The following is a 25,087-nucleotide window of genomic DNA, read 5'->3' as shown; positions in this document are numbered from 1 at the left end:
AAGCAAACAAACAAAGACAAAAAATCTTTATGTTCCCCCCTATGCCATAAAGATGATCATTATGAAAGAGTTTAGGCGTTGCATATTTGGAATCCGAAACAGAGACAGATTTGAAGCTGTGAGTTTGTGGATACAAAGCAGTCAGCATCATTCTGATGATGAACTACATCTTGTTTATTGTCTGAATGCTTGTCATTGTATAAAAAGAGACATCAACTGTGGTTCCTTGATGTTGATTACTCTATGAATATTTCCACAGTTATTAAAACTGTTTATTTTCAAATAATGAGTCACATTAGGAGACTGACAGTTTGCTTTGCAATTTATTATTTTTATATCACTTTCCAAGTTGGCTCTCCTTACAGAATGCATGGTATTATTTATAAAGTTAACATGGTGGTTGTTATTTCACATTCCTACAGCCAATTTGTGCTGACTTGACTCTTTTGGTGAGATCATTGTGATTATAATTCTAAGGTTATGCTTTTGATCTTTGCAAAGAAGTTTGCTTTCCTCTATCCTGGGAACACAGATGGCACTCATGTTCTCCACACAGCTATCTTATAAATGTGTGGCTTTGATCTTCTGGGAGGAGACCATATATTCCTTATCTATAGTAAAACTCAACCAATTAAGAGTATCCTGCCAACAGCAGGTCAGAACAGTATTTTTAATAAAGGTTGGCAGCGTGATGAGTGAAAATACACTAACTAGTTACTAATTTTCTTTGCATAGCACGTCTAAAATTAACATTTAGGTTTACATTTCTAAGGTATATTGTAGATACAAATTCTCTAGTGAAGTGAACCAAAAATAATGATATTGCACATTCATTTTGGATTCAAATACGATTAGAATATCACAATTATATTTTGTGTTTGGGGAGTGAGAGAAATAATAAAGCTTAATGCTAGACTTTTATGAAAGGTGCAGTGTTAATTTCCAGTATATCTAAAGACTCAGTGACAGAATGTTTCTAAGTAGGAAGTCTAACTTGTCTGTACATAGTAGTACTTAAGACCTCTGCTATTGATAGTTGTTCAGTTGTTTATAATTACCTACTTGTTTAAGTAGGTCAGCTATGGATCACCCTCAATCTTGTTTATAAAATTAATATATTTAGTAAAATCCTTTGTATAATATTAAGGTTTCCAAACACATTCTATGTAAGTGAAATCGAAATCTACTGAAATTATGAGAGTTTGATGTCTGGTTTGATGTTTACTTAACGAAACAGATGAAGAAAAATTAAGTATCAATTTTTTTATTTTCTTAAGTTTTTTAATGCAATATCAGATGAAGGGATTAATACAATTGGGTAGAAGAATTACACAGTCTTCCAAAAAAATGACTACCATTATTGTAAATGTGTGTGTGTGTGTATGTGTGTGTGTGTGTGTGTGTGGTGGGGGGAGAGAAGGAATAGGATGGAGTGATGAGGTCTACAGATTTAATCTGATGCTAGTCAAGTTTGATGATTCATGTAGATATTTAGAAAATTTAGATTTTGATAGGAAAATCATCAAAAAGTGAACCAAGGTACATTTTTGCTTTCTTCTGATGTCGTCTACACTTAGAGAAGAAGCGTCTCACATTATGTATCAGTAAATGATTTTACTTTGATTTCTGGTGTGTTCTCTCGATATGTGCAGTGGTTCTGCAATAAACTTGTAGTATTTTCTATTATAATTTGTACTTTCATCATAGCCTTATGATCTCTTGGTCTAGTTAGGAATTTACCTCTCCCACATCTCCTATTGGAATTTGATTTTAGGAAACTATAAAGAGCTTTGATTTTCCTTTAAAATGATTACAGAATTAAAAATCAACTTGAGTTCATTTTATTATAAGAAATGTTTAAATATTAGACATGACTATAAAATATACATATATCAGGATTTATTCTCTGGTATAAGTATATTATGTATTATATACATATATCTTCATGGATAAAAATGAGTTACTGTTTCTAGTCATGTGTCTACTGTAATGATTAAATCTATTTCTGATTACAAAATCATGAGCTAAAAATGAAGAGGTCCAATAAATAGGTAAACATAGGCAAATTTTTATCTTAGGAAATGATTGATTCATAATGTTAGCATTCTGATTTAAAACAGGAAATATGTGTGGTGAAATAGGTAATACAAAGCTTCTGAGCACATCTAATTTTTATGATAATCCAAATATCATATCTGCCAAGACCTGAGCCAGAAATCTTCATTTCAAAATGTTTATTGTTTCATAATGTGAATAAAAGGTCATGAACAATTCAAATTTGCTTTACTGTTCCAGTTTGTCATACTTACACATTTTGGGTAGTATTTCTTCCCACATCCTTTATTAAACAAAGAGGTAGTACCCAAAGAAACTCCAGGCACCTTCTCTTCCTGGTCATCATATGCTGCCATTCTCCCCCGAGAAATTAATACATCTGTATGCTGGATCATGTCTTTTTATCTCCTGCTGCAGAATCAGTGGTCAGAACAGCAATTCTGTCTATGAATATGTAAAGACAGCATGCGTGAATTTTTTTTAAAAAAATTAGCAGGCAGTTTTCAACACAGACCCTGTCCAACTCTAACTAATATGCAAAAAGTGGAGATTTAATCTTTCAAGTGCTTTGAGTCGGTGTTACAAGACATGCTATAACTATGTAATATGGAGATACATAACGAGGCATATGCAGATGCTCATGTCTGAGTTCCGAAAAAAAGAATCGGCACCTAGGCATGGCCATGATGATGTGTGCACATTCACTTACTGCTTCTCTCTGATGCCTAGTGTTATGAAAAAAATGCCTTGGGTCCCTAATAACCTTTTATTTGCTGACTAGGTTCTACCCGCATAGCTCACCTCAATAAATGACTAGAATAATGTTTATATATATATATATATATATACATACATATATATATATATGCACACACATGCAAGCATACCCACATAAACACATATTTTCTTTTGAAGGGCAAAAATGATGCCAAAATCCACCGCAGTATTCTGGAGGAAGCATTAAGCTCTGGGAAGGCAATAATTGGTGGATTTTATTATTGAAATAAGCAAGCATGTTCATGAATATTTTTACGGCGTGCCTGCCCATGCGCCACTCTGTGCAAACAGTGCCATTGCAGCCTGTGCGCGGTAATTAGGTTGATGCAATTACGGTGAAATAAAGGAAGCTGCACTGATAATTTCACAGTGAATATTAAAGACATATGTGCCTTCCAGTGTACAATAAATGAACCTGAACTGCTGTCAGGGTCTACAAGGACAGTGTGGCCAATGCACCTATTGTGTCCCTGCTGCAGAAAGGAGCCTGCCGATTGGCCACTGTCTGCAGCACATAGCACTGGCTGGTTATAAAGGACTTGTCTAGGGGAGAGCCTGTAGGTACTCCATTGTCTGGTAAAGTTCATATGACTGCATTCTTTTTTGCAAGGGGGGTGGAGGGGGAGTGGGGAAGGAGGGGGTGTCAGCTCAACTGTAAAAGCTGCACAGATTTTTTTTTTTCTTTCTCTCTCTCTGCCTCTCCATAGATCGTTTCTGTTTCATGCCCTGTCTCATTTTGCATAGCTAAAAAAGAATGCTAATTAAGATCCCTTGTCTTAACCTGAAAATAATGACTCGGCTGTAATTAGAAATCTGGTGAGGGTTTAAAATTCTGGTAGGGGACTAAAAAGATCACTTAACGGTGCTTAGGAAGAAAATGAAGAATTATTTTTCTGTAATCAAGGTAAACATGGGAGGGGTGGGATCTCCCATCTTTTTAACCAATTTAACCAATGATGTTCTACTGCAGATAAGAAGATACTGTATTTCCAAACCTATTTTAACCATCCAATTGAAAGGACACAAATCAGTAGCAATAGAAACCTTAATCCTCCTTAGGATGCAATTCAGATGAAAGAACTGCTTTTTTATTTTTCTTTTTGTATGTGTGTGTTATAGATGGATCTGAGAATGCTGTCTGGGCTTGGTGCCAGGGGCTGGTATTTCACAGCAGCGACCGCCTCACAGACGAGCTGTGGGAAGCAGGAGGGAGACTCTCTCTTAGGGTGCCACTACTATGGAGACACAGCTGGGCTGAACAAGATTTGCTTCAAACGACAACAAGAGAGACAGAGAGTATCTGGTTCAACCGCTGCCCAAGCAGGCAGGCACCAGAAGAGCTAGCAGCCAATCCGGCCATGCTCGAAGCCAGCTCTGCAGCTCAGCCAATCAGTGACATCACTGGTGAGAAACTCATTTACATCATGCAGTAATGAACTTTGCTTAACATAGCCTTCCCCCTTTCCTGCTACCCTCCCCATATTAGATCCTTCCATTAATTATTCTGCTGGCATAATTTAAACCGCTTATGCAAAAAATGTGGCTACATTCTCTCTGATAGCTTTTACCTTTCCCCATTGGTGTCTGCTGTCACTGAAAGTGATTCCGGGTACAATTCTATTTTGTTTCAACCTTGTAAAATTATGTTCTCATTCTCAAAAGAAAAATCTTAGCAAAAATGGAAACATTGTTTCTGGGATCTGATCCCTCTTCTTGTGAATACATTCCTTCTCCAAGTCGGAGTCAGAATTGCAGAAGGGAGTAGAAAATAAGGGCTGTACTGCCATGGAAGTTGCAATTTTTCCAAGCGATGTGCATCTTCGAGCCTCCTTTAATGTTTCCAGATTTTATGCTGCAGTGGCCATTTTACATGTAGTGCTGTACCCAAAAAGCACTTATGTGCATCTGTCACATGAAGGAAAGTTCACCCTTGTTATATTTCATTCTTCACTGCTCTCAGCCAACATGTCATTTTATTAATGAATAGAACTGAGGTCATTTCTGGACAAATCCCCCCCTTCCCATCTCAGCACAATGCACCTGATTTGCATCCATTTACTAGAAAAACTGAATACAAGAACCAGCTTGAAATGAAAAGAAGTTTTAAGGGAACAGCTTACATATCATTTCAGAATTTATCACAACAAAGCTTGTTTTTCAGAATGTGCAATATTTAACATCTGCCTTCGTGTTTCTATAAAAATGCCTGATCTCCATTTGCATTGTAATACCTTTAGCAAATTTACAGGATTGTTGTATAACCAAAGTATACAAAATGAAATCATATACACCGATGGGTTCATTTTTTTCTACCAAATACCTTTGGAAACATGATTTTGTTTTGTATACTTGTATTTTATTTGAAAATGCTAAATTCCTTTGCTCTATGAATAACTTAAAAGACTGGAATATGCAGCATGAGAAGACTTCAGGTTGCTTTATAGAATCCCAAAGGGCAAAACTGGGACACTCTTCAGTGAGATTTCTATTAAGACTTCTCTTTCTTGCAAACTGGCATTAAGCTGTTTTCTGGCAGGTCAGGGAAAGTTTCACTGTCTTTTTAAAAAGAATGCTTTAAATATAATTATCCAAAGACATGGAATCTTTAAAATATTCACAGGGGTTTCATAACAGTGCAGGGTTGGTTTAAGAAGCTTAAAGAGTACGGTGATAGGCATAGTCATTTTTCAAGCATATGAAGGACTTAGATGAGAAACCATGGCCCTTTTAATTCATGAGGTATTCCATCATGCCATCATCAGTATTCAGGGGGCGACTATCCTGATCAGTCACAAGCTCTCCTGCTGCAGATCCTGTAATTTGAATCATGTGTAATAATATATTATCCTACTGGGGACCTTCTTTCAGTAGGGGAATGGTTTATACATCCTGGTATAAGAGAACTTTTGGCTTCTAGCCGACTCACAGCCATTACTCACATAGGCAATCATGATAGTCTTTCTGAAGGAGTAACATCTGCACAGACGCCTCAGCCAAGAATCTGCAACTTCCCCCACATTATGAATTACAATTTCTTGGAATTGGGAACACTTGACAAACTGAAGTAGAAAAATGGAAGGTTTAGAGGAATGGATCAAAATTTTATTGAGCGTGCCATGTGGTGACAGCACAAACTCCTATTCCTTTGGAATGATGGAGAGTGGAGGGGAAAACTTACCCCAAGCACACCTAGATGTGTGCATTATTTTCAGACACAGCTGAAATGTAATGTGGGTTATAAAGACTTGGCGGCCTCTGGGTTTTCTGGGGATATCCTAGCAAGGTCATGTGAAGGTTGTGACCACATGGAAGGTTAAATGTGGGTGGAGATGGTTGTGAGAGGGGAGAAAGTGTTGTCTCTTCAGGAAGGAAGCGATTTGGTACAGCAGGAACTATTTTGATCCAGGAGTTAAAAATTCTAGTAATGGCTGTGATTCTTTTTCCTGTCCTGACATTGATTAGATCACATAATTTCATGTTTCAGCCCTGAGAGATTTTTTTCTCTTTAGAGTTGTCTCCAGTTTTTAACAACTGAAATCCTGTTTTTGTTTCACAGGCCAGTGTAAATGTCCCCCTGTCTAAGAAATCCTTCCATATCATCACAGCCAGAATCTCTTACTTCTTCCCCCATCTCTCTCACCTCCGTTATCATTGTGACAATCAATTCTACTCTAAGAGTCACCCGTGTGTAGTATATATCTTTGCCACTAGACTGAAAGCCCCTTGGGGACAGGGACCACATTGAATTCACTCTCCAGCCCTAGCCCTAAGAATCATAAATCATTGTTCCTAGGTTTTAAATCCATGCTTTAAATAATGAGATCAGTACATTACAAATGGTAGAGGGAAGATCATGAAATTCCAGGATTTATTGTTATTGATGTCAACTATTACCACCATGTACGAGCTGATGTCACTATCAGAGTCCTGCCTTTCATGGCGTGAGTCTTTCATATTGAAGCTCTGAATAAATGGTTGCTGCATTATTTTATTGAACGACAAGTTGTAGGGAGATGTAAATCATTTCATCTATCAAATATAGATTTATCCAAATTATTTTAGTGTTTTTAACTAGAAAATAAATGAAATCCATGTAAATTCATTGTGAAACAACTTTGATGAACACATTACAGTATCCAGCTCAACAGTTAATGATGTGGAAGAATTAATTAGTTGGAAGAGATAAGTCAGTAATATTGGTTATTGAAATGCTCCAGAAATGATAATAAGTCAGGTCACATGGAATCCTGAGTCTTAGCCTTAGTGTTATAATTAAAATATATTTTAACCTGTATTAATATACTATTTTAAGAGTATATTTTATATAGTTCTGATATAATTTGATGTTATAATGCCAAAATATTGTTGATTTCATGTTACTTATATATTTAAGTTTATAATTTTTGCTATTTTGCTACTATTGAGTTGAGATTAATTTCTTGGGAAAGAATAATATTCTTGTTAATAAATTGTCTACATTTTAAAAATTCTATTTCTAACTGTTCTCCCTTACATTTTGTGACAAAAGATTGAGATACCTTAAAAAGATGCTCATTTTTAATTTTATATCTGGAAAAATAGAATTTTTTTAGAAAAATAAAATTTTTCAAGCTGAAAATTAGCTAAAAATATTTTGTAACAGTCTTAGGTAGAAGTATCTCACTCCTAAGTGTGTACTTTCAAGTTCCTGGGGTCACTGAGACTATGTCTCAAATACAGAAAGATTGGTTCAATATCCTTTCACTCTACCAAATGATCTCTATTTTTAACACAAGCAAAAAGGCATTGGATAGTTATATATTACTATAATGCTGGAATGTCTAGTAAATTATACTCATGTATATAATCAAATAGTATATGTAGGATTCAGATATATTGGCAAAAAAGGGAGACCAGACCTTACTGAGGTGAATTTCTTCCACTGTCCTACAATAATATGATCAGCCAATAATAAATAATTATTTATGTTAATATTCTTTTAAAAAGATTTTGGTTTTGATTAAAAAAGTGGCAACCTGATATCTGGGCTTAGTTTGCAGTAGCTTTGAATTCAGTTCATACAAGGATTGCATCTTAAATTACAGGTTTGGTTAAATAGATTTGGGCGAGAACAATTTGAACTTTTTCAAAAAACTAATGAATTGTGCTGTTATTCTTGACTTTTTTTCTTATTTGCTAAAGTCTCTAGTTGTCTAAATGATGAAATATGTCCTTCTATCCCAGAATTTAAAAGAGAATTCTGAACTTTGTAAATGTACAGAGATGAACTATGCCCACTTAGAAACAAATTTCTCAAAGACAAGAATATAGTAAGAGTCTATCTAGCATCTTTTATGTAGAAATCATCCGAAAGAATTCAGAGTGATTGGGTAAATGTAGAATTCTTAAATAAATAGAGATGTTTCTTTACAGCATGTTTGAGATAGGGTAACTTCAAGCCACTTCCATCAGAGTAACAGTGTTGTGTTTTCTAAACTTATTTAAAATAGTGATAAGCAAGATAGAAGCAATGAAACAGTCTCCTTATTTTGCTACTCTCTAATACCATAGTGGTGTGATTCTTTTTTCAAAATTAACTTGTCAGGAAAGCAGGATAAATATTTGATTTATATAATGAAAATTTTGGATTTGTGATTGCGACTCACCTATTTTTCAATGGTACCAGTATAAATGAAACTAGCCTAAAGAGTTTGCATACTTTGGTATTTTTTTCTATTTGGTTCTTGTGTTTTGAAAGACTTATTTATTTGAAAGCATTACAGAGAGAGACAGAGGGACACACACACACACATACACACAGGAAGAGAGAGAGAGAGAAAGAGAGAAAGAGAGAGAGAGAAAGAGAGAAAGAGATATCTTCTTCCACGGGTTCATTCCCAAGATGGCCTCAACAGCCAGCTCTGGGCCAAGTGGAAGACAGGAGCAAGAAACTTCAGCAGGGTCTCCCACGTGGGTTGTAGAGAGCCAAATCTGTCCATCCTCTGCTGCTTTGCCCAGGACCTCGGCAGGGAGCTGGATCAGAAGTGTAGCAGCCAGGATAAAAACCAGCACCCGTATGGGATGCTGGCATCACAGGTGCTGGCTTTACCTGCTACACCACGTCGCTGGCCCCTCAACTTGATTCTTAAAATTACCAGTGTCAAGAGCAGTATCAAGTATATTTAGCTGATTAATGAGTACTTTCGTGCATGGTAATGTGTCTTGCTGCTGATAACAAAGGGTATTGTTCTAAAATAGTTGCTGACACAAGTAGAGGAACAAGTGAAGGGATCAATGTCTCATATTAACTAGGAATGAGCTGTATGTCATAACATGTACTGTGCAAGCATTATTTTAATTTTCAAATCAGCACATCAGTAGTATTGTTAACCAGTTTTATAGATGATAAAACTGAGTTTCAGAGAGGTTAAACTGCTTCACAAAATGACATAACTAATAAGAATCAAAACTGAGATTCAAATCAAAGATTCTGACTTTCAAGTTCATATTCTGAATCTTTATGCCCAAATTGAATAATAAGTTTGTGAGACTTTGCCAGTTGGCTGTAGGAACAGAATATTATTTTCCTGGGGCTCAAATTGTGGTATAGTGGGTAACGCACCAGGGAAAGTGGCAGAAGATGGCCCTGGACCCCTTTTCCCATATCCCATATATCTCTCATTTCCGATTGGCCCAGCTCCAGCAGTTGTGGGCATTTGGGGAGTGAACAAGTGGATGGAAGATCTCTCCCCCTGCCACACACACACTCTGTAACTCTGCCTTTCATGTAAATAAATAAAAATTTAATAAAGGATGTGATTTTCCAATATTATGTTCATAAATATGTGGTTTATTTTTAATGCCCATATATACTTTTGCTTTAGTATTTTATATCTCAGTTTTAAAACTATTGCCCTCACACTAATATATGGGCCAACATTTTCCTTATATTTTGGTGTTTATGCAACCATTCAGATCATTTAATGAATGCAATCAAGAGCAGTTTCTATTGTTCACCATTATTTAAGGGGAAAGAGAGAGCAGAGGTATGAGAGAAAGAAATAGAGTGAGTGAGTGAGTGTTCTGGTCCATTGGTTCAGTTCCTAAATACCTACAAGAATTGGAGCTGGGATAGACTAATGCCAGGAGCCAAGAATGCATGCAATGGTGACTCCATGGTAACTGAGGAACCCTACGTGAGTAACCACCTTTGCCCTTCAGGAGCAGGGATCTGGAATCAGGAGCTGGAGATGGGGATCACACCCAAGTACTCCCATTTGAGACACAGGCAAGTTAACTGGCATCTTAGCCTGCAGGTCAAATGCCCACCCTGGTCATGTTGTTATTACTTGGTCTTATGGTTCTTAAAATATCTTTGTAAGTCTGAATAACTAAAAATATGAATAATGTAAGTTTCCATTTAATCTTTTTTCTAGATATTTTCTTATTAAATACACCACCTATTTTTTGAGAAAAATCAATTTGTTTTTTAACTTGGTAACTGTAGAGTGAATTTTATTCATCATTCTACATTTAGTGATTCATTTTGTTGGTCTTGGTTACATAACTTTTTTTAAAGTTTTTTTTTAAATTTATTTATTTGAGAGGTAGAGTTACAGAGAGTAAGAGGAAGAGACAGAGAGAAAGGTCTTCGGTCCTTTGGTTCAATCCCCAATGGCCACAATAGCTGGAGCTGCATGGATCTGAAGCCAGGAGCCAGGAGCTTCTTCCTGGACTCCCATGCGGGTGCAGGGGCCCAAGCACTTGGGCCATCTTCTACTGCTTTCCCAGGCCATAGCAGAGAGCTGGACTGGAAGAGGAGCAGCTGGGAATAGAACTGGTGCCCATATGGGATGTCGGCACTGCAGGTGGAGGATTAACCTACTATGCCACGGCACCGGCCCAGGTTACATATCTTATTGTCAACGATCTGCTTGCATCCATATGGTATTAAAAGAGAAAAAAAATTGCAGTTACCGAGTAAGAAACAGTATGCCTAATGATACGTTTCCTAGTTTATATCTAGTGAGCAGGACTAAGGGACATAGTGAACATGTTATTGAATTTAAGAGAGCCATTTTAATTTTGGGAAGGCAAAAGAGATGTCAGAAATGTGGATAGTTTCTTACCTTCCCTATGAACTATAATCCAGTTTCTTTCTCAATTTTCTTAGTATTTCTTTTTTGCAAATAGATGTGTACTTACTGTAGGTCAGAAACCAGGCAGAAAATAAATCTAGGTTAACTTCAGCTTCAACATTGTTATTGATGTTCATTATGGAAATATTCTATATTAGTATATGTTAACACACAATTACAGTTAAAATGGTTAGTTGGATTGTATAATTTATTGTCCCATATCCTTTAAAAAAATCCAGAAAGTAACAATTTTGAGCCCTAGGACTATGGCTCTTTCTAAGTTTACTTCATTTTATCTGTGGTTCTTCTTCACCCTGACACCTAGAATGCGGGGACTATTCCTTAGCGTGTCTGAATTGCAGGGGAAGCAGGACTATCACCTTAGACAGTGACCCATTAGTGTGTGAGGACCTCGCTAACAGCTTTCAGGGTCACTTGGTGATTTTGCCTGTGCCGGCCATTATTGTCCTCTACAGTTAGAACTTTATAATTGTTTTTTTCCCAAGATTCCTTTACTTTCACGTAACTAAAATTTACCTTTCTATTGGCAAGGAATCAAGGTTACTGTAGCAGTTTGTTTTTTGAATTTATGAAGAAAATGTCACTAGTAATATATTTAAAGTATGTATTTTCAGAATGTTCATTTTTGCATATGAAAATTATAGCGAACCTTGCCAAATGTGTGATATAGTATGGATGCAGTTAGGAGCATAGTATTTGGGGCAAAATGCCTCTTTCTAAATCTAGACCCCATTACTTAAAGACACGTAACTCTGGACTAGTTATGAACTTCCCTGTGCCTTCATTTTCTAATCTACTCAGTAGTACCTACGTTAAAAATTGTGAGGATTGTGGGTGTTGTTGCAAAACCTGGTGGTTTAAAGACTTCTAATTCATGGTCTCTATTTTTTATTGTGTCGAATGAAGTTACAGTGCATTTTTTAAACAAATACAATTTAATTTAACTTAATACAGTATAGTCAATGCAGCTCCAAAGAGGTATCATGTTCACATAAATAGTTTGTTTGCTAATTCTACTTTTATCCTCAATGAACTTTTTCTTTTATTTGAATGCTTTTCAAACCATGGATAAAATAACCATTTTACCCTATAAAATACTGTCTTAATTCAAAATTTGTTTAGAAAAGATTATAGTCTTAATAATACAGATATAGCTTTACAGGCAGTAATACTTAATTCATTGGTTCTACTTTTTCCTCCCTTTTTAACTATGTGAATTAGAAAAATTAAATGTCCTAAGTCACATGTAGAAATCATGAAACTACTTATTTTGATTTTTTCAGACTTCCATAGTAGATTTAATATTTTTGGGCTATACTGCCCTTAGAGTGACCAGAGGTTAGGTCCCAATCCGGTAGCCTTTTCTACAAAAGCTTAACACAGTTAAATAATAATAAGATATTTGATATAAACATGAACTTTTATTTTTTTTTGACAGGCAGAGTTAGATAGTGAGAGAGAAAGAGTCAGAGAGAAAGGTTTTCCTTCCGTTGGTTCACCCCCCAAATGGCCGCTACAGCTGGCGCGCTGCACCAATCTAAAACCAGGAGCCAGGTGCTTCCTCCTGGTCTCCCATGCGGGTGCAGGGCCCAAGCACTTGGGCCATCCTCCACTGCCCTCCCTGGCCACAGCAGAGAGGTGGACTGGAAGAGGGGCAACCAGGACAGAACCGGCGCCCCGACTGGGACTAGAACCTGGGGTGCCGGCACCGCAGGCGGAGGTTAGCCAAGTGAGCTGCGGCGCCGGCCAGCATGGACTTTCTTACAGCACTTTCCAGTATGCTCAGGAAGAACAAAAAAAAATCAAATTAGAAGACATGCCTTAGAACCTTGTGTTTCTGCTCTAAATTCTTCTTCTTCTTCTTCTTCTTCTTCTTCTTCTTCTTCTTCTTCTTCTTCTTCTTCTTCTTCTTCTTCTTCTTCTTCTTCTTCTTCTTCTTCTTCTTCTTCTTCTTCTTCTTCTTCTTCTTCTTCTTCTTCTTCTTCTTCTTCTTCTTCTTCTTCTTCTTCTTTTTTTTTTTTACCAAAAATGAATACATAATCAAGAAAGACATTGCTGTGTTGTGTAAGAAGATCTGTGGGATAATCTCAGGTTTTTTCAACTGTAAATCCTGTTTAGATGTGTGTTTAAATGTCCATGAGAGGGGCCAGCACTGTGGCAAAGTAGGTTAAGCCACCACCTGTGGCACCAGCATTCCATATGGGTGCTTGTTTGAATCCTGGCTGCTCCACTTCTGAACCAGCTCCCTGATGATGGCTTGGGAAAGCAGTGGAATATAGCCCCAATACTTGGTCCCTGCATCCATGTTGGGGACCAAGAGGAAGCTCCTAGCACCAGGCTTTGGATCGGCCCACTCCGGCTGTTGTGGCCATCTGGGGAGTGAACCAACAGATGGAAAATCTCTGTCTCTCCCTTTCTCTGTCTATAACTCTGCCAGGGAAATAAATGAATAAGTCTTTTAAAAATGCCAATGAGAGAAATAGGATTTCAATAAAATGCTAGCCTCTAAGGGAACGAACTCTAGTGGTACAGGTCCCTTAGAATATAGAATTACAAGAGTGTTTTAATCTCTATTTCTGATCAAATCCCCTTAGTTTGACTAATTCCAGGGGTTTATAAATGCAAATTAATTAAACTGTGTTGTTTTCTTATCTTAATCTGGGAATGACTTAGACTAAATATATTTCAGTTTAAAAAATTACTTGTTTTTTCATAATTTTTGGATTAAAATTTAATATGTGCACAGTTTTATGGGGTACAGTGAAATATAGATAGCATGGATCAATTGTCATGGATACTGGCCTTGACATTTCCTTATCTTGTCTTTGTGTTTGGAGCCTGCCAGCTGCTTTCTTCCAGTCCTTTATAAAGAACTTAACACATTATTTCAAACTAGAGTTGGCCACTGTGCAGAACTGTACAGTTACTAGGATCTGTAACTTTCTCCAAAAGCACGTTGATACCCATTTTCAACCTCTCCCTGCCCATCTTCTCGTATTCTCAACCTTCAGTAATAACTACTTTAACTTAAAATCAACTATATGTTTTTAAACTTTTACAAATGAGAGATAATATGTGGCATTTGTCTGTTTCTTTCTTATTTCACTTCTGATGGTGATCTCCAGTTCCATATATTTTGTGGCAAATGCCAGGATTTCATTCTTTTTTTATGACTGAATAATATTCTACTTTTTATAAATACCACATTTTCTTTATTCATTCATCCAGTAATGGATACTTAGGTTAATTCTTTTTTTATTATTTTTATTTTTTGACAGGCAGAGTGGACAGTGTGAGAGAGAGAGACAGAGGGAAAGGTCTTCCTTTGCTGTTGGTTCACCCTCCAATGGCCGCCGCGGGCGGCACACTGCGGCCAGTGCACCAAGCTGATCCAAAGGCAGGAGCCAGGTGCTTCTCCTGGTCTCCCATTGGGTGCAGGGCCCAAGGACTTGGGCCATCCTCCGCTGCACTCTCTGGCCACAGCAGAGAGCTGGCCTGGAAGAGGGGCAACCAGGACAGAATCCGGCGCCCCGACTGGGACTAGAACCCGGTGTGCCGGCACCATTAGGCAGAGGATTAGCCTAGTGAGCCGCGGCGCCAGCCACTTAGGTTAATTCTATATTTTTGCTATTGTGAATAGTGTCTCAATGAATGTGAGAGTGCAGGTGTATCTTGATAGTCTGACTTTATTTATTTATTTATTTTTGGCTATATACCCAAAAGCAGCACAGCTAAGTTGTATGGTAGATTTATTTTTTTTATTTCTTAAGAACTTCTGTATTGTTCTTCATAATGGCTGTACTAATTTGTATTTCCAGTAGTAGTATATTAGGTTTCCCTTTTTTCTACATTCATTTATGTGTGTGTGTTTGATATTAGCCATTCTAATTGGAGTGAGGTGATACCTCATTGTAACTGTCATTTGCATTTCCCTGGTGGCTAGTGATATGGAGTGTTTCTTCATGTATTTATTGGCTATACATTTCTTTTGTGAAATATCTATTCAGATTCCACCCATTTCTTTACTGGATTTTTAAAAATTGTATATATTCTGAATATTGATCTTTTTACCAGGTGAGTATTAACTCCCATCTGTCAGTTGTCTCTTTACTCTGTTGGTATGTTCTTTCTGTATGCAGAAGATTCTGTTTCATATAATCTCTCCTTTTGTATTTTCGCTTGAGTTGTTGGTTCTTTGGAATCTTATCTAAAAAGTCATTGCCTGAGCTAATGTCTTGAGGTGTTTCCCATATGTTTTTCCTAGAAATTTTATAGTTTCAGGTCTTATGTTTCGGGCATTAATCCATGTTGAGTTGATTTTTTTAAAGGTTTATTTATTTATTTAAAAATCAGAGTTACAGAGAGGACCTTCCATTCATGGGTTTAATCTGCAGATGGTCACAGTAGCCAAGGCTGGGCCAATCAAGGCCAGGAGCTTCATCAGCGTCTCCCACATGGGTGGCAGGAACCCAAACACTTGGGCTATCTTCTGCTGCTTTTACCAGTCCGCTAGAGGGAAGCTGGATCAGAAGTGGAGCAATCAGGACACAAAATGGTGGCCACATGGGATGCCAACATTGTAGGCAATGGCTTTACTCACTATGCCATAATGCCGGCCCCTGGAGTTGATTTTTTTATAGGTTGAGAGGTGTGTTTGAATGGTGGGAATGGAGCATGCTTAAATCTTTTGCAAGTAGATACATCATTTTTGTTTTACTATAAATCAAAGAAACTTTCCTTCCCCAGGGTATATTTTCAGCAACTTGATGAAAGATACATTGGCTGTAGATGCTTGGATTAATTTCTGTGGTTTCATCCATCCAAGTATTTGTTCTTATGCAGTATCATGCTGCTTTTGATTACAATAGCTCTGTAGTATATTGTGAAATCTGGTATTGTGATGCTTACAGCTTTGATGTTTTTCAAATGCTTTGTCTATTAAAAGTCTTCTTGTGCTTCTATTTGAATTGTAAAATCAGTTTCTCTTGGTTTTATGAAGAATTTTATTTTAAAAAGAAATTAGGGATTACATTAAATCTGTAACTTGCTTTCTTTGGTATGTATATTTTAATAATATAACTTTTTCCTATCCAAAAATATGGAGGTATTTCTATTTGTCCCTTTATCTCATCAGTTTTTTCTAATTTTTATTGTACAGATCTTTCACATACTTGGAAACATTTATTCTATTGTATTATAATTTTGAAGCTATTTCAAATTGGATTGCTCTTAAGTTTTCTGTTTTCAAGTTCATAATTCTTGAATAAGAATTCTCTGATTTTGATCCTGAAACTTTACTAAATTTTTTAATCTGGCCTAATAATCTCTAATAGGCTTTTCTCTCTATATATAATAATATCATCAGCAAATAGGAGTAATGTGGTTTCCTCCTTTCCTATTTTTATTTCTGTTTTTCTTTCTCTCGACTACTTATTCTGACTAGAATTTTCAACACTATATAAATAAGAGTTGTGATAGTAGACCTCCTTGTGTGGTTCCAGATCTCACAGGAAAGGTATGCAACCTTCTCCATTCAATATGATGATGGTTGTATTTGGTATTTGAAGCCTTTATCATATTGAAATGTTGTCCTGCAATATCTAATTTGTTTAAGGTTTTCATCATGAATGGGTGTTCATTTTATTGAATGATTCTTCTGTATCTATTGAGATGATCATATGATTTCTAATCTTCATTCTGATGATGTGATGTAATACAACTATTGGTTTGCATATATTGAACCATCCCTATATCTGTGGAATAAATTTTACTTGTACAGGGTGGATGGTTATTTGATCTGTGGTAAGATTGTATTTGGTAAAATTTAGTTGAGATTTTTGTATCTATGCTCATCAGGAATATTGGTCTATAGTTTTCTACTATCTTTATGTCCTTGTCTATTTCTAGAATCAAGATATTGTTGGTTTGGAAGAGTTTGTAGGGGTTCCTTCTCTTAATTTTTTGGAATAATTTGTGAAGTATTGGTATTATTCCTTAGAAGTTTGATTGAAGTCAGCCGTGAAGATATCTGCTCTTGACCTTGTATTTATTATAGGAATTTTCATTATTGTCTGATTTTCATTACTCATTATTGGTCTGTTTGGTTTTCTATGTCTGCATAGCTCTATTATTTTTATGTATTCAGACATTTATCCATTTCTTCTACTTATTCTGAATGTTCGCATATAGTTGTTTGTAATATACCTAATGATCCTTTGTATGTCTGTGGTATCAGCTAAAATATCTTCTTTTGCCTTTGATCTTATTTGAGTGTTTTCTCTTTGTTCTTTACTTGGTAAGGGTTTATCAATTTTATTTATTTTTTCAAAGAACCAGCTCTTAATTTTATTCTGTATTTTTTCTAATTTCCATTTTATTAAATTCTACTTTAATCTTTATTTTTATTAAAAATGTCTTTCTAGGCCGGCGCCGCGGCTCACTAGGCTAATCCTCCGCCTAGCGGCGCCGGCACACCGGGTTCTAGTCCCGGTTGGGGCGCCGGATTCTGTCCCGGTTGCCCCTCTTCCAGGCCAGCTCTCTGCTGTGGCCAGGGAGTGCAGTGGAGGATGGCCCAGGTGCTTGGGCCCTGCACCCCATGGGAGACCAGGAAAAGCACCTGGCTCCTGGCTCCTGCCACCGGATCAGCGCGGTGCGCCGGCCGCAGCGCGCTGGCCGCGGCGGCCATTGGAGGGTGAACCAACGGCAAAGGAAGACCTTTCTCTCTGTCTCTCTCTCTCACTGTCCACTCTGCCTGTCAAAAAAAAAAAACAAAAAAACAAAACAAAACAAAACAAAACAACAACAAAAAAATGTCTTTCTAATTCATTTAGTTGATTATTTTTTATTTATTATCTTATTAAATTCTACTCTAATCTTTATTATTTTTAACTCCTACCAAAAGTTTGTTTGGTATCTTTTTGTTTTCATAGATCTTTGAAATGCATTGTTAAGTTTTAATTTAATAACTTTCTATTTTGTTATGTAGGCAATTATTGCTATATACTTCCCTGTTAGTATTTCCTTTTCTAGATACCAAAAGTTTTGGTATTTCATATTTCCATTTCCATTAGTTTCAATTTAAGAATTCTTAAATTTTCCCTTTTATTTCATCAGGGATCCATCATTCATTCAGAAGCAGATTGTTCAGACTCCACATTTTAAGTTTCTTTTGTTCTTGATTTCTAGTTTTATATCACTGTGGTCAGAAAAGTTGTGTGATATGATTTCATTTTTTTGAATTTTTTGAGCCTTATTTTGTGGCCTAATGTATCATCAGTCCTTGAGAATGTTTCATGTATTGATGAAAAGAATGTACATTTTGCCACTGTTGGATGGATTGTAAATATTATTTAGGTCCATTAATTCTATAGTGTAGGTGAACCCTGCAAATGTTTCTTTGTGATTTCATGTTTTTGTCTAGCTGATTTATCCATTTAAAAGTGGGATGTTGAAGCCCTCACTAGAATTGTATTGGAGCATGCCCCTCCCTTTAAATCTGATAACTTTTGGTTTATCAAATTGGGAGCTGCTGCATTAGATGCTTGTAATTTATGAGAATCTTATAAGGCTGTCAGGTAGTGTTAAATTCCTTCAGCTTTTGCTTGTCTTGGTAAGTCTTTGGTTCTCTTTAATGTACGAAGGTGAATTCACTGGGTAATAAAAAGATGAATTCGTTTGACAGTTATTTTCTTTCAATACTTGAAATGTATAATTCCATTTCCTCCTGGCCTATAAAGTTTCTTTCAAAAAATCTGCTGTTCATCTAATGGTGGCTCCCTTAAAAGCAACCTGGAACTTTTCTCTTGTAAATTTTAGCATTCTTTCTGTATGTTGTACCTTTGAACATTTAACCATTATGTGTTGCAATGAAGACCATTTTCTGTTTGTGTGTATCCCTTCATTGATATTTGTGTATCTGGAGGAGCTGTTGTTTCTATCTCTTTTAAAGGGTGGCTTTCATGGAGTAAATAATTTTTCCTGAAGATGTGTGTTCAGGTGTTAGTTTGGTTATACTACTTTGGCTTTTGTTCCAGATGGATAGATATATTAGTGTTCCTGCAGACTTTCTCTGCAGTCAGTGGCAGTGGTGGTGGGTTCTGGTGCACTCCTGGGGCCCAACAGGTTTGCCAGAATCCCTAGCACACACAGTCTCACAGCTGCCACTTGAGGGAGGGACCAGAATTGCTGGATGGCACTGACCATCCTAGATCTCTGTGTCCTTCACTACATCCCCTTACTGAGTTCTTGTGTTTTCCTGTGAGCACTCACTTCAAAATACAGCTTTTTATTTCTTGCTCTGGCTCTTCTCTGTGGAGAATGAGGCCAACACTGGTTACCTCTGTTTCACAATGGGAATCTCCATGAACCTTTTTTCAAGATAGTTATATTTCAAAAGGAGGTTCGCTTTCTCTGTTGTATCCATCTCTATGTCTATGTTTTTGCTATCTCTCAATCTCTTTATTTCCCTCTGAAACAACCATATGTGTTTTGTTTCCCAGGACTAAAGTGGAGTGATGTTAAAAGGCATATAGATTCTGGCCTGCGCCGTGGCTCAATAGGTTAATCCTCTGCCTGCGGCGCCAGCACCCTGGGTTTTAGTCCCGGTCGGGGTGCCGGATGCTGTCCTGGTTGCTCCTCTTCCAGTCTAGCACTCTGCTATGGCCCAGTAGTGCAGTGGAGGATGGCCCAAGTGCTTGGGCCCTGCACCCACATGGGAGACCAGGAGAAGCACCTGGCTCCTGGCTTCGGATCAGCGCAGTGTGCTGGCCGCAGTGGCCATTGGGGGGTGAACCAATGGAAAAGGAAGACATTTCTTTCTGTCTCTCTCTCACTGTCCACTCTGCCTGTCAAAAAAAAAAAAGGCATATATTTTCTTAGATAAATAGTGATGATGTAACTAGCTGTTAAGTGTCATGATATACCAAAAAAATAGCATTGTATTTAAGTATCTGTGTGCCAAATTTATGATGTTTTCATGATTTTATCTCATCTATTTACATATTTTGTTACTTCCACTGTTATCCATGCTTTTTCTTTGGGCCAACAATAAAGATGTAAATTAATTAATTTTGTTCTAGATATCTTGTAGGTATAGTTACTGATTGAACTATGTGTATAAGAAAAACAAATAAATTATGCACTATATTTTGAGTATCTTATAGTAATTTTGCACTTTAATAATCCCCCCTCCTACATTTTATTTGATAGCATTTAGCTAATGTCTTATTAAATATCACAACAGATAGTCTTGGATATCACTGTAATGCATTAGATTTTTTACTTTTCCCACTTAACAGCTATTCATTTTACTGTGCAGTTAAGTCCTCAATTACCTTCTGAACCATGATGATATTAGATTGTTCAAAAATTTCACTAAGCTTATTTTAATCATTTTAAAACTATTTTAATTATTTGATGTTCTGCTATTGAATAGGTTTTACCGCTGTCGAAATTTCTCCTTTTGCTTTGCATATTGTATGACCTGAGTTTTGGTTTTGAAAATATGGTTGCTTAATCAGTTAAATTTGTTGATTTGTGTTAGAGTTACAGTAAGTAATTGGTAATTAAATCCATTCATTTGAGCATTGTAGTTCATTAAAACTCTGTTATAGACTAATAGCAGGAAGGAGTCCAAGATGTTATTCCATTCAACAAACATTGGTTGAGCACTTTGTGATAATCAATGCTGTAAGCACAAAAGGACACTGCAGTAAAGCAAACTGAAAAAATTTCAAGCTCTTATGAAGTTTATGTTCTTGAACTCCTTTAGAATATGAGAATGTATATTTATAATAGTCCATCTTAGACTTAAGGGTTGCAGCCTAAGATATTCAGTGAATGCCTGAAACCATAGAGAGAGCTGAATCTTGTGTATGTATATATCTGTGTGTGTATACATACATATATTACATACATACATATGTATGGATACATACATAATGATGAAGTCTAATTTATAAAAATTAGGTACAATAAGAGATAAACAAATATAGCATCATAAAATGAACAACATAGCAATATAATATAATAAAATTGCCTGCAACACAGTTCTTCTATCTTATGGCTTTTGTTTAGTAAATTAAGTGTTACCTGAACATGAGCATTGCAATACAGTGACAGTCAATTTGAGAACCAAGATGGCTGAAAAGTAATTGATTGGCAGGTAGTTTATATAGTGTGAATACACTGCATTGGACAAAGAGTTGATTCAAATACTGGGCAGGATGAAGTGGGAAGGCATGATTTTCATCATGCTGCTTAGGACAGTGCAAAATTTAAAACATGAATTTTATATTTCTGGAATTTTCCATTTACTATTTTCTGACTGTGACTGACCATGGGTCAATGAAACCATAGAATGTGAAACTTGTGTAAGAGGGAACTACTGTGTTAGGTTATGCTGATGATATTTTGTATTTTTAGACAAATCTCTTAAACAAAAGGAAGAGTTCATTAAAACCCATCTTGTTTTATGAAGACTGGTGTCCGCTTTCCTAATTTTATATCATGAATTCCTACTGGATTCATTCTTCTTTCACTCAATAGCTTACACATCATCTTAGGCCCTCCTGGAGTTGATGGTGCCGGTTGCCTATGGTTTTTCTATTTCAATTTAATACAGAAAAATCATTAAGCCAAATTTCTCGTAGTGTTAATATTCTCCTGTATTGTAGCAAATACGTAAATGTATATGCAAAATTTTCCTTACTGAGAAGGATAGGCTATTGTCATTGTCTATCAATATATATAGTTCATCTTTTTAAATGTATCCTGGAGCTTTTCAAATGATTTCTCTTCTGCTAATGTGCTTTCTGTTAGTATTTGCCTCTTCATAAAAGCCATGAATATTGAATATTTTAAAATTCTAATGACATGAGCAAAAAGAACTAATCAGCATTTTATATACTAAGACATACTTATACAAGATGAGAACAATTGTATCATAAAGTCAGAACCATTTACAATTTCAAATAAACTTAAAATGATCCTTTAATTCATTTTTCAATTTTTTATTGAGAATTAAGGAAAATAAATCCTATTTGCCCTGCCTGAATTTACAGAGATGTTTGTGAAAGACTCAGAAATAAAATCAAGATTATTTTTTAAATTTTAGATTTTTAAAAAATAATTCTGATTACCAAAGTAATATTTTCTATGTTATAAATTTGACAGTGAGTTTCATGCAAGAGAATGAAAATCTCTAATTATTTCACTCTAGAAAAAATGTTGCTGTTACACAAACTAAAAATACATACATCTTCTGAATAATATTGAATTTTCACTCTATAAACAATTTTGTAACTTGCTTTTAAACAGTAAAAGTATTACTTTTGCATTAAAAATAATGGAACAAAGAATTTATTAAATAGATGTAAAAAACCTAGATTTTTTTTGAATTCCAAATTTACAAGCTTTATGAAATGATATATGACAAATGTAGAAATATGAACACTTCAATGTCATTTTGAAAAGTACTTGTTATATTGTAAATTCAAGCGAGCTATATCAGAGTCACAACACTGTTATGTATGTGCACATCCGTTCTTGGTCCTGGAAGTGGTAATTCATCTCTCCACACAGTTTAGATCCTATTCTCAATCCTCTAGGAAACTATTCCTATAATGCTCCTTCCTTCTCCTCTATCACCTCCCTTTTAAGCCGATCTTTCCACCTAGTCTCAAAAGGACTAACTTCTATTATTAAAAACAAACATAAAAACAAAACAACAATGGTCATGCATGTCTTATTTTTTCACTCATTGCTGGTCAGAGAGTCAGGAGAGCTGTGGAACAATGCACACTCAGGACAAGGAATACAACTTCTCTGTAGCTCAGAGAGTGGACAGTTCTATGTGTTCTAAAAACACAGAATCATGTTTTAAAGTGGTAACTTTTCAAATGTTTTGTGATTATTTGAAAGACATAGTAAGAGAGAGAGGGAGAAAGAACTAGAGAGACATTTTTTTCCATTTACTTGTCCACCCTCTGAATGCGGGATGAGCCAGGCTAAAGCCAGGAGCCATAAACTCCATCTGGCTCTTCCACCAGTGTGGCAAGGACTCAAGCTCTTGAGCCATCTACCTGCTTTCCAGGAGTATTGCCACAGACCTGCTTGGAAACGGAGTAGGTGGGATCTAAACCAGTGCTCTGGTCTTTTATGTGGCCATCGCAAGTGGTGGTTAAGCCACTGCAGAAAAATGCTAGCCCCCTTTTTCCCTTTTAGAGGTAGAGTCCTTTCTTTGTATTTTTTTTTTTCAGATTGATTTGTTTGCTTATTTGAAATGGCAGGTGAGAGAGAGAGAGAGATATCTTCCATCTGCTGTTTCACTCCCTAAATGGCTACAACAGTGGGAGCTGAGCCTGTCTGAAGCCAGGAGCCAGGAGCTTCTTTCTGGTCTCCCACCTGGGTGCAGAGCCCCAAGCGCTTGGGCCATCTTCCACTGCTTTCCTAGGCGCATTAGCAGGGAGCTGGATCAGAGGTGGAGCAGCCAGGACAGGGCACCAATAGAGGATGCTGGCAGTGCAAGCCTGCCTTAACCTGCTGCACCACAGCACCATTCCCAGAATCCTTTCTTCCAAGTAACTTGACTCAGAACTCCAAAAGAAACTGATAAAATACAACTGCTGTGGTTGGGTTCGGGGTTTGGACCTCAGAGCTGTAGCCTTTCACCCCTCCTGAATTTTGAGTGCTGCCTGTGGTGACTTGATGACAGCCTAAGAGATCCATGAGACTGAAACAACTGGAATAGATAAGTGCTTAGATTCCTTAGAGTTGAACATTACATTATCTTTTGTTTTTGCCCTTTCTTGGTCAGCAGGTATTAAATAACTATAATTTAAATTTCCACTAGATGGCAGTAGGTCAAATCTTTGTTCTTAGAGTTTCCATCTTGACAATCTTTGGTCAAACATTTAAGCACATATTTGTACTATTTAGACAAATTTCAGAAGAATTTCACATTCTTCTAGTTTATAGTTTTAACTTTTTTTTCAACCTCTCAATATATTCCCACTTGCTGTCTTTTTAAGAAATTGTAGCAGTGTTGTTCAGGGGCTGGCTACATGGCATAATGTCTTAAAGCAACAGCCTGCAGTGCCAGTATCCCATGTGGGCACTGGCTCGAGTTCTGGCTGCCCCACTTCCAATCCAGCTCCCCAATAATGCACCTGGGAGGGTAGCAGAGGATGGCCCAGGGCCTTGGGTCCCTGCACCCATGTTGGAGACCCACATGAAGCTCCTGGCGCCTGGGCCTGGCACAGCCTTGTGGTCAGAGCCATCTCCTGAATGAACCAGTGGATGGAAGATCTCTCACTCTCTCTCGCTCTCTCCCTCTCGCTCTCTCTCCCTCTCCCTCTCACTCTGTGTCTCCTTCTCTCTCTCTCTGTAACTCTGCCTTTCAATAGAGCAAATAGTCCTGTGCCCCTTTTCTTACAAGTCCAACCAGTCTTTATGATGCTGAGCAAAATATTATTTGCTTTAGTCATCAGAATTTCAAGCAAATTTACATACTATTCAAATTAATGCATTAACAGGAGCAACCAAACTTATGAGTAGTATTCTTTTGATTTTTGAAGTTTTATTGGAAGCCTAATCTTGATCCCCAAGCAATGGTTTCCTAATCACTCATCTCTCTTATTCCAAAGAGTTACTCCCATAGCTGTGAAACCCCAGTGATAATAGTGGCTTGCATTGTAGGTCTATAGCACTTTCCTTTGTTATTTAACAGATTATCCTAGAACTAACAGCTCTGATTAACTCATACCAATAGTGAGCTGTCCCCACCCCCAGAAAGTGCCTACTCCTCTTTTTGGGCACCACTTGTACTCCCCAAGAAAGAACTGGTTGTGGTCATTTGTAATCATCTTACACAGCTCCTACCTTATGTGCAAATCTCAATACTGGCTGGATCCTATTAAGGACAGTTTATACACTACGTAGTCAATGTAAAAACTCAAATCTTATGCCTGTTTTCCAAATGAAATTAATAATAGCTTCCCGGTTTATTCTCAAAATTGCTCCAATTTAGACGATAAATTACATGATTAAATGAACACATATATGGTCATCTTTGCCTTGAGCACTAATTCGTGCTCTTCAAGCCAAGGTCACATGGTACA

The 25,087-nt window shown here is 36.8% G+C and overlaps 1 long non-coding RNA gene across 1 annotated transcript in view; it reads left to right on the top strand.

The window, feature by feature from the left end:
- Nucleotides 1-3,951: 3,951 nt before the first annotated feature.
- Nucleotides 3,952-25,087, top strand: part of LOC103350594 (uncharacterized) — a 647,925-nt gene continuing 626,789 nt past the window's right edge. The window contains exon 1 of the long non-coding RNA XR_016232315.1: nt 3,952-4,236. This is a non-coding gene — a long non-coding RNA (uncharacterized LOC103350594). The remainder of the gene's footprint in view (nt 4,237-25,087) is intronic.

The sequence above is a fragment of the Oryctolagus cuniculus genome, chromosome 4 (genome assembly GCF_051225735.1).
Source record: "Oryctolagus cuniculus isolate XC-2025 breed Fujian yellow rabbit chromosome 4, ASM5122573v1, whole genome shotgun sequence".
Classification (NCBI taxonomy): Eukaryota; Metazoa; Chordata; class Mammalia; order Lagomorpha; family Leporidae; genus Oryctolagus; species Oryctolagus cuniculus.
The sequence above is the reverse complement of the archived record's forward strand: the minus strand, read 5'-3'. Positions and strand labels throughout refer to the sequence as shown.